General features: G+C 46.7%; 1 protein-coding gene across 12 annotated transcripts in view; it reads right to left on the reverse strand.

Annotated features, from left to right (window-relative positions):
• GIGYF2 (GRB10 interacting GYF protein 2) overlaps positions 1-10762 on the reverse strand; it is a 125842-nt gene that overhangs the window by 46380 nt on the left and 68700 nt on the right. The gene's annotated exons all lie outside the window — the stretch shown is intronic.

Raw genomic sequence — 10762 nt, forward strand, 5'->3', positions numbered from 1 at the left:
TTTTTTAAACGTTCAGTGCCAGGTACCACTGGCGAACGTCCTTGGGGGTCGACCAGGCCTTGGCCCCCACATGATCTGGGCGACTAAACTGAGAAAACATCTCCCAACAACCCTAGCCACACTCCCTGGATTTCTTCCCCATCTCCTCCCCCACGCGGCACACCTCTATCACGTTGACCAGGATTTCAGAACAAGGCGGTGACCGTCCGAACAGACTTTCATGACAACTCACCTGCACTGTGAGCCTCGGGTGGGACAGGGACTGTGTCTGACCTGATTAACCTCTATCTACACTGTGCTTGAAAGAGTGTTTGCCACATAGTAAGCGCTTAACAAAAACCATTAAAAAAAAACTTTGGTGATCAGTTACTACCATCTGTTAGCAATCACCACCATACACAAAAGGGAGAACTGGAGACGAGGTGGGTGCTTTTCAATCTTTTAGTTGCTTCCAGGCAAAGAACGAGCGGGGTTACTTCAGGTTAATCCATCTTCACATAAAACCCATTTTAAAATACAAAGTCAAAAGAACCGAAGATTTTTAAGATGCTTAAAGGGCCAAAACAAAATGGCAAACCACCAGAGTCCAAAAAATGTGGTCTTTGCAAACTGACATTCCAAAGGATTCCTTTAAATATGGAGCCAGTTATTTATACTTAAACATACATACATGGTGGCCTCCCTATACTTTGCCAGTTTTACTGAAGGAAAACAGCAGGACCCTCCCTAAAACACTGAACCAAGGGAAAAAAAAACACCCGAGGAAGCAAAAGAACAATGGTTTCACTGTACTGGTTTCTGACATTAAATCTCCTATAATTGAATACTTTTGTGATTTCCACCACTCATGTTATAATCCCCCTCCCGCTTGGTGGTGTATATGTATGTGCTGCTAACCAACTGTCAAAGCCAGAGGTCAGGCAGCATAAATAATAATAATGATGCTATTTGTTAAGCGCTTACTGTGTGCGAAGCACTGTTCTAAGCGCTGGGGGGGGGGGAATACAAGGTGATCAGATTGTCCCATGTGGGACTCACAGCCTTCATCCCCATTTTACAGATGAGGTAACTGAGGCACCGAGAACTTGCCCTAAATCCCACAGCTGACAAGAGGCGGAGCTGGGATTAGAACCCTTGACCTGCGACTCTCAAGCCCGGGCTCTTTCCATTGAGCCAGGCTGCTTCTCTTGCATTGCCTCTGTATCCTAAGGGAGAAGGCACCCGCTGAAAACACAATGGAAGAGCACATACGTATTGAGCTCCCTACCGAGTCAAGGCCCCCTCTCAGGGTCGCACCTGGAGAGTTTCCAATACTCTATCAGTTTCGACTACGGGAGGGAGAGTCAAGCAGAGGCCTGTCCATTCCATTTCTAGCTTGGCCAGTGGTTAGCGAGTGGCAGGCCATCGGCTACAAGTCAAAACTCACCTGTGCTGAGAAGCAGAGGCAGGGGAGAGGGCCGAGGGTTGGAGACCCAAGCTGACTGCACAGGAAGCAAAGATAAACCACTTCCATATTTTTACCAAGAAAACTCTATGGATACCCTACAAGGACAACCGCAGATGGAGGCGGGGCGTTCCGGGAGAGATGTGTCCACGGTGTCGCTATGGGTCGGCGACGACTCGACGGCATAAGTTAAGACCAGGTTATGGCCCCGGTTGTGACCTATCCCCATCTCTCACTCTCTCATCTCCCTTCATCCGCTCCCAAGCAGCGTGGCTCAGTGGAAAGAGCCTGGGCTTGGGAGTCAGAGGTCATGGGTTCGAATCCCAGCTCTGCCACTTGTCAGCTGCGTGACTGTGGGCAAGTCGCTTCACTTCCCTGGGCCTCAGTTACCTCATCTGTAAAATGGGGATGAACCGTGAGCCTCACGTGGGCCAACCTGATTCCCTTGTATCTACCCCAGCGCTTAGAACAGTCCTGTGCACAAAGTAAGCGCTTAACAAATGCCAACATTATTATTCATCCTTAACAAAACCCAAACCGGTTTCTTTGACTGCTATCTCTGTGGGGAACCAAGTAGCTGGTCACCCACCCGGTTCAAGGCAGGAAATGGTGAAGCACCTTGATTCTGCCCTGATCCTCACTGGCAAGTGCTTAACAAATACCATCATCATCATCATCCCTCAGCACCAAGGAGCTGGGAAAGAATGGGCCCCACGACCAACACTCTCTTCTGAAATACGCTCATCTGGGCCCCGTGCTCTAGAAAATGTCGGGGTCATCAAGCCGCAGGCTAGGATCCTTCGAAGGATTCCACCCTGGGCTTGACCCAGTCCCTAGTCTCTACTTGGGTCACCAGAGTGCAGAAGAAGAATGGGGGGTTAGGGGTTGGGGAGGGGTGACACCCAGAGAGCAGCTCCTCTCCACAGCCTACTCTGGATGAGGTGGCTAGCTCCAGCACCAGCAACACTGTGCATCGTCCAGGATGGGGAGCAATGAGGCTGGGCTGATCTGGGGAACTGGCTTGCCGGGGAGGGGAGAAAATGGGGGAGAAATACGACGGCTGGGGAAAACGAATCAGAAGAGACTAAAAGATGGAAGGGCTGGGTGGAAAGGCGACAAGAGAGACCGAAAGGAAAGGGCAGAAAGAAAGGCAGGCTATCTTTGGGAAGGCAGAAAAGTGACCATGGGATAATAGGTGGAAGCGGGGTGACTATATAGTGGAGAAAAAGTAGGACAAGGGAAAGATGAACGTAGAACGACGCAGTGGAGCTTCTTCAGTCAGAAATGAAGGATTAGCCTCGGTCAACCTCACGATGATGATGATTAATACATTCGTTAAACACTTACTATAGGCTAAGCACCGGGGTCGATACAATACCGTCATATCAGGTCCTGGCCCCATATAGGGGTGGGTGCTTGAGACGAGGGAAGACAGGTATTTAAACCCGTTTTAAAGAGGAGGAAACTGAGGCGCAGACCATTTAAATGATTTGCCCAAGTTCCCACATCAGGCAAGTGGTGAAGCTGCGATCAGAACCCAGGTCTCCTGATTCTTAGATCCGGTCTCTTTCCACTAGGCCACTTCCGGACCAAGAACCTGCGTAGAGGGATGGATTATATTGCTAGTGGCTTGCAGAGCGCAGTTCACATTCTCTCGTCCCTGCCAGGCATGATCCGACTGAAGCACGAACTGTGACGAGAAAGTGGGCACGCGGGAGTGCAGCATATTGCCAATTGCACGTCTGGGCTTCACCCTCACCAGCCACCTCCTCTAGACTATCCGCTCACCGTGGGCAGGGTGTCTGTTTACTGTTATATTTTTACTATCCCGAGCACTTAGTACAGTGTTCTGCACACGGTAAGCGCTCAATAAGTACAGCTGATTGACTGATAGCCAGCTACAGGCAGAACTGGGGCTAGACCCACGTTCTCCTGATTCTCAGCACCCTGATCTTTCCACTGGTCCAACGAAAGAGTTCAAATTAAACTAGGAAAGAGACAAAGATAAAAATGGGTTGGGGGTCCACCGAGGAAAGGAGGCGAGGAGAACTAATGTCGAGGGGAAAAACAGAAGCATAGGGAGGCTCTAAAGTGAGAAGGTCAACCGTAGAAAGACAGCGACAGAGACAAACTTGAGAAAGCAGAGCTTCCGCCAGTCAAGAGATCTAAAACCAACCCTGCCACTGACCTCTTATATGACCTTGGGCCAGTCATTTAACTTCTCCCAGTCTCAGTTTCCTCACTTGAAAAGGGGGATGAGATACTTGCTCTCCCTACCTGTCAAACTCTGAGCCCCTGGTGGAAGAGGGCCAATACAGAATTTGATTCTCTTCTTTCGTCACCAGCTCAAAGCAAGATTTGGCAAATGGTGTTTGATAAGTGCAATAAAAATTACTGCTGCTTTTGTTAATGTTGTATTATTATAAAGCCAAAGGAGAGGAAAACACTTCCCACCCCTGCCCCCCGACAACCACCAACACACACACTCATGAAGACAAACAGTGTGACCTAGTTTAAAGAGCACAGACCTGTATGAGTCAGAGGATCTGAGTCCTAATCCCGGCTCCAACACAACTTTTCTCTTAGTTTTTATTTATTCTTTGTATTTAAGTGCTTATGTGCCAGACACTGTCCTAAGCACTGATGCTAATCAGGCTGGACACAGCCCATGTCCCTTATGGACCTCACAGTCTTAACTTCCACTTTACAGATAACTGAAGCACAGATAAAAGAAGTGACTTGTCCATGGTCACCCAGCAGACAAGTGGCAGAGTCAGGATTAGAACCCAGTCCTTCGGACTCCCAGGCCACTAGACCATGCTGTTTCTCTTCCTTTATTTCCTGGGGGGGGGGGGAGGGGGCGGGGACAAGGCAGTGTTTTCCTCTCCTTCGGTTCTATAATTATTATAAAAACAACATGAACAATAGCAGCAGTAATTTTTATTGCACTCAGAAAACACTGTCTTCCAAATACTGATATGAGCTGGTAGAGAAAGGAGAGAATGAGATCCAATGCAGTCCCCCTCCCACAAGGGGCTCAAAGTCTGAAACATAGGGAGAGCACATTTTCAGATGTCTGCCCTGACACCTTGGGCAGGTCACTCTGACAAAGAATTATGATGCTCGTATGACTTTTCCCAGCTTCCACAACTCCACGCAGGGCTCACAATCTAAGGGGGGGGAGGAGAACAAGCATTTAGCCCCCATTTTACAGATGAGGAAACTGAAGCACAGGGGAAGTGAAGTGACTTGCCCAAGGTCACCCAACTGACAAAACTGCAGAGCCAAGATTAGAACCCAGATCCCCTAACTCCCAGATCCATGTTCTTTCCATAAGCCTCACCGTTTTTCCTCTATCACCCTAGATCCTGGGATATAAATCCAAAGATTGGAAAGAGGCTAGATCGAGAAAGTGAAAAACGCAGGATTATAAAGAAGGGAGATAAATTGCCATCCAGAAGAATTTAGAACTATACAGAAATTAATTCAAGGCAGCTACGAAACAAGAACCCTTCACGAGGAATTATGGCGTGGCCTTCTCGGGGAAAGATTAAACAATGTGCCACGTAATCAGTGCTATCTTCCAGTCACAAAACCTAGGCATAAAGGGTTGCAATCATCTACAAGAAAGCAAAAGAGCTTAATTCGGAGCTGCACCAAAAACTAGGAAACAAATGAAAAGCAAAGATAAACGGCTTAAGGACACCGACGCGTCCAAATAGGTAGCTGGCATAAGTTGGTCTTTGGCTCTTTGTTCATTCATTCATTCAATCGTATTTACTGAGCGCTTACTGTGCACCTCGGAGAGTATAGTATAACAGCATAATAGACACATTCCCTGCCCACAACGAGCTCACAGTCTGCGGTACGTTAAATGAGAACAATTCTTGCCCAAACCATTGAATGTTAACTAACACCCAGGTCCACTTTCCAGTCTGCGGCTCCAGGGAGTGCTGCAAAGCGCGGCCATCTTAGAAAAGGAAAGCAACCTTCCCTTTCTCCCTCTCGACTCGGCTTGAAGCGGGGAGGTGTTGGTGCAGGTGGCCCTCTAGATCCGTTACCTAACAGCACGGCTTCCTGGATCAAGTTGCTAGAGAAGGCCCGGGGAGCAAAGTCCTGCCTAATGATCTGATGACTGGCCCTTGCGGGACGGGGACTCCACCCACCCCTCGGCCCACCCCGAACGGCCCTGGGTGACACAAGGGACACTCCCTAACAACAGGTGCCGGCAAGCGCGGGGGTGGTGCAAACTTCTCCCAATCCACCTTCTAAATCAATCAATCAATGGTATTTAACCCGCATTTTACACGAGGAAACCGAGGCCCAGACAAGTGAAATGACTTGCTCGAGATCACCCGACTGGTGAACCGCAGGGGTAGGGTTAGAACCCCCTAACTCCCAGGCTCTTTCCACTATACAACACTGTTTTCCTCGATCACGCTGGGACCGGCGACGGTGTCTGCGGAGCACGGCGGAGCTCGGGCGCTTGGGAGAGTACAAACATAAACCGAGCGAAACGCGGAGGCGGGGGAGACTCTGCAAGGTGTTAGGATGCCACGAGTCTTCTAATCTAGAAGGGGTGGGAGGGAGAAACAGGGTGAATTTAAGTGAAGAGTAAATGACTTGGATGATAAAGATACACAGGTAGCTTGCAACAAGGCATTTCTAAAGCAAATCCTGAGAAGAGCCCAGCCTCAGCGTCCCACAGATAAATCCTTTTTATCTTTCGGAGGTGGAATTGCTTCTTCCTAATTGGGCAGTTCGCTTCAGCGGTTAGGGGCTTCTCTAGGATGAAAAGATTAAAAAAATGCATCGCTGGCCTCCTTGGTCTAATTTAGTGGACTTCCTAAGGAGAAGGAGCAGGGAAAGAGCTCCCGTGCGCATGTCTGACCCACAGCCAACAGTGGTGTTTATGGAAAACTTCGGATGGAGCAGAGAGGCACGCGGCCAACAAAATCTACAGCCGTGAGAATCGCAGATTCTGTTTCTCAAAAGATGTTTGTTTCTTTCTTCTAAACCATGTGAATGGTTACAAGCCCAAAATATTAAAAGAGCAAAAGAATCCATTTAGTGCATCCTCATTTTTTTCACCAGGAAATGCAGGTTGATTTAAGGAAAAGCACATAAAATTGAAATTTGAGGTCAGGGTAAGGACTGCACTAGGGACAAAGTATTTGGGGAAGAGGGAGCGTGGCCTAGTGGATAAAGTACTGGCCTGGAAGTCAGAAGGCCCTGGGTTCTAATCTAAGCTACGCCATCCCTCTGTGTGACCTTGGGCAAGTTGCTTCACTTCTCTGTCTCAGTTACCTCATCTGCACAATGGGGATTAAGACCGTGAGCCCCATTTGGGACAGGGACTGTATCCACCTTGACTAGCACGAATCTAACCCAAAGCTTAGCAGAGTGCCCAGCACATGGTAAGCACTTAAATACCCTAAAAAAAGAGGGAGGCGAAGGACTTCATCCCACTTAGTAAGGCTCTCACACTGCTGAGGAAAACCAAAGTCGAACGTTAAGCTGGTGGTATGAGACACTGGGGGAAACTGCGTCAACCCAAAGAAAGGGGCTGGACAGCAAAGGGAGGGGTAAGTGATTTTATCGGTTTGATTTCAGTATTCAATATGAATTTCAGTGAAGTTTGTGATTAACCGAATCATAGTTTACCATCCTCCCCATCTTCAAAACACCATCAGAATCCTCCAGAAGGCCTTCCCTGACTCATCTCTCATCTCCCACCCTATTTTCTTTCTCTTCTGGCTTAGTGGATAAAGCACAGGCCTGAGAGTCAAAAGGTCATGGGTGCTAATCCCCGATCCCTCACCTGTCTGCTGGATGACCCTGGGCAAGTCACTTCACTTCTCTGGGCCTCGGTCACCTCATCTGTAACACGGGGATCAAGACTTTGAGCCCCGTGTGGGACAGGGACTGTGTCCAACCCGATTTGCTTGGATCCACCCCACCGCTTACTACATTGTCTGGCATATAGTAAGTGCTTAACAAATACAATAATAATAACAATAATAATTCATACCCACTAAGCATTTAGGTACTCACCTCACCACTATCCCTCACAGCATTTGTGAACTCTTTTGGCTCCCTTAGCTGAAATTTATTTTAACGTTGGCCTCCCTAATGAGATTACAAACTCCTAGAAGGCAGGGATTGTGTTCACCGACTGAAGTCTCCCAAGAGCTTAGTCCAGAGCTCTGTACAGTGTCTTCTCCAACAAAAAAACGCCGGCTGATTAAACATTATGTTTTTATGCTAAGATTTCTTTCAGCAAGTAGTGTTGCTATCCAATAACATCGAAAGTCACCAACACAGCTACTATATTTGACCTTCTATACATATATATATATTCCCCCGATTAGACCGTAAGCTCGTCAAACGGCAGGGACTGTCTCTATCTGTTGCCGACTTGTTCATTCCAAGCGCTTAGTACAGTGCTCTGCACATAGTAAGCGCTCAATAAATACTATTGAATGAATAGATACTATTGAATGAATATATAACTGATATATATCAGTTTATATAGAAGCAGCGTAGCTTAGTGGAAACAGCACGGGCTGGAGGGTCAGAGGTCATGGGTTCTAATCCCGGCTCTGCCACTTATCAGCTGTGTGACTTTGGGCAAACATTGGCATCAAACATCAAACACTGTGAGCCGGTGAGTCACTCAGTCATTCATTCTACCGTATTTATTGAGCGCTGACACTCTACAAAGTACTGCTAAGCACTTGGGAGAGTGCAATATATTTCTGCCCATAACAAGCTTAAAGTCTAGAGGGGGAGACAGACATTAATATAAACAGATTAAATCAATAAATTAGATATATAAATTACAGATATATACATATGTGCTGTGGGGATAGGAGGGAAGATGAATGAAAGAGCAAGTAAGTAAAAGCAAGAGTCCAAGGGGGATTGGGCAGGAGTAAACTTGTGGGCAGAAAAGGTGTCTACCAACTATCTTAAATATTTTTAACTGTGTTACATTTTACTTTCCCAAGTACTTTGAACAAGGTTCGACACACAGTAAGTACTCAATAAATATGACTGCTTGAAATACGATTGCTGGGTAATAATAATAATAATAATGATGATGGTATCTGTTAAGCTCTTACTATGTGCAAAGCACTGGTCTAAGCGCTGGGGGGGATAGTTGATCAGGTTGTCCCGCATGGGGCTCACAGTCTTCATCCCCATTTTGCAGACGAGGTAACTGAGGCACAGAGAAGTGAAGTGACTTGCCCAAAGTCACAGAGCTGACAAGTGGCCGAGCCGGGATTAGAACCCATGACCTCTGACTCCCAAGCCCGGGCTCTTTCCGCTGAGCCGCGCAAACCATCACCATTATGGCCAAACAAGTCAAACACAATCTGCCGCTAGGTAGGGCATGATTTTCAACTCAATCACTGGGGCCTGAATGATTGAGCTCGCCCCAAACAGCAAGGGACTCGAAAATCTGTCCGGCCATATTTTCATGGAGGAAGCGTCCAGGTGACTCTCTCTCTGAGGCATCTCCTTTCACAGTTGCCATCTCACCAAAGGAAGATTCATCTTTTAACTAAAGGCTAACTATCCCCTCCGTCGATATCGCAACGGCTCACTCGACCGATAGCTGATGAAACCGCCGAGGTAGCAAACACTGCAAGAGGCCTTTGGATTCTCCAAAAGAAGCGGCGTGGCTTAGTGGAAAGAGCCCGGGCTTGGGAGTCGGAGGTCATGGGTTCTAATCCCACCTCTGCCACTTGTCCGCTGTGTGACCTTGGGCGAGTCACTTCACTTCCCTGGGCCTCAGTTACCTCCTCTGTAAAATGGGGATTGAGTCAGTGAGCCCTACGTGGGACAGGACTGTGTCCAACCTAATATGCTGCATCTCCCCCAGCGCTTAGTACAATACTTGGCACATAGTAAGCGCTTAACAAATACCACAATTTTTTTTTATTATTATTAATCCCGGCTCCACCACGCATCAGCTGTGGGACTTTGGGCAAGTCCCAGAGTCTCAGTTCCCTCATCTGTAAAATGGGGATTATGTCTGAAAGCCCCATGAGGGACAACCCGATTACCTTGTATCTACCCCCGCGCTTAAAACAGTGCTTGGCACTTAGTAAGCGCTTAAATACCATCATCGTTATTATTATTAAAAAGAGTCCTCACATGGGGGTATCCCCTGTATTGAAAATACGGATATCCAGGGTACCCACAAGCCATTTCTATAGACTGCACAGTTAGTATACTTCCCATAGGTGATCTAGATTATTATAAACCCTCAATAGTACTAAAGTGATTATTATAATCTACAGATTCCAAAAGCAGCACTTTATTTGGAAAGCATCTTCTTCGATCAGTGGTGTTTATTGAGTGCTTACTGTGTGCAAAGCACTGTACTAAGCTCTCTTCCCACCATATAATACCACTGGATAAAGCACTTGGTAAGTACCAAAGAAGTGACACGTTCCCAGCTACAAAGGAATTAAACTCTGACCAAACTAAAGATCATTTACGATTTCCAAATTTTCCTAGAAAAAATGAAGCTGCAATACCTCCTTGGTATAGGTCTGTATTCCCCTCAGGAAAAACATTTATCACTTCAGGATGGGTGACTGATCACTTGGTCACCTCTAGGGCAGAATTAAAATAAAACATTTCTCATTTGCCTGCCGGCAGCTTCTCTCTCATTCACTATATATTGGTTTGCGTTAAAAACAGGTCATCTAACTGTAAAAGACTGCCTGGAAATACAACTACCAGCTGTAAAAACATGAAGGAAAGGATCAGCCCTGAGCTAAATCATTTTACAAGTCTGCAGATAGAAAGTTCCTTTCCTTTCAGGTTTACCTTCCTCAGTTTTCTGAAGGTCACACTTGTCTACTGCAGCTACAGGTGTTATGTCTGAACTTGCAACGAAATGTTCTTAACTAATGAAACAAAAAAGCATTAATATTTTTGTTTACAAAAAAGGAGCGGGTAAATCATAAGTGTGGATTTTCATGCCTAAGTAGCATTATATCGGTTTACATTAATAAATTTCCCAGCAGGCCTTCAGCAGTTTTACTGGAAACAATCACAGTCTTTGTTTCTCAGATCCTCTTACATGTGACGCTCATCGGAGTTCTAGCAGCTAATGGAGAGGAAAAAAAAATACGGAGCATGCAGGGCACGGCAAAGTTATCCCCATAGCACATTTCAGCGTTGCTACAAGCCAGATCATAGAAATTTTCCAGCAAGACACTAAGCTGGTATGGGGATGGAAATTTGAAATTGTGTCCCAAATAGCTGGTTTACTTAGCTTCACCCAGCTTTCCATCAAGA

This window comes from Ornithorhynchus anatinus, chromosome 1, assembly GCF_004115215.2.
Source record: "Ornithorhynchus anatinus isolate Pmale09 chromosome 1, mOrnAna1.pri.v4, whole genome shotgun sequence".
In the NCBI taxonomy this organism is placed as follows: domain Eukaryota; kingdom Metazoa; phylum Chordata; class Mammalia; order Monotremata; family Ornithorhynchidae; genus Ornithorhynchus; species Ornithorhynchus anatinus.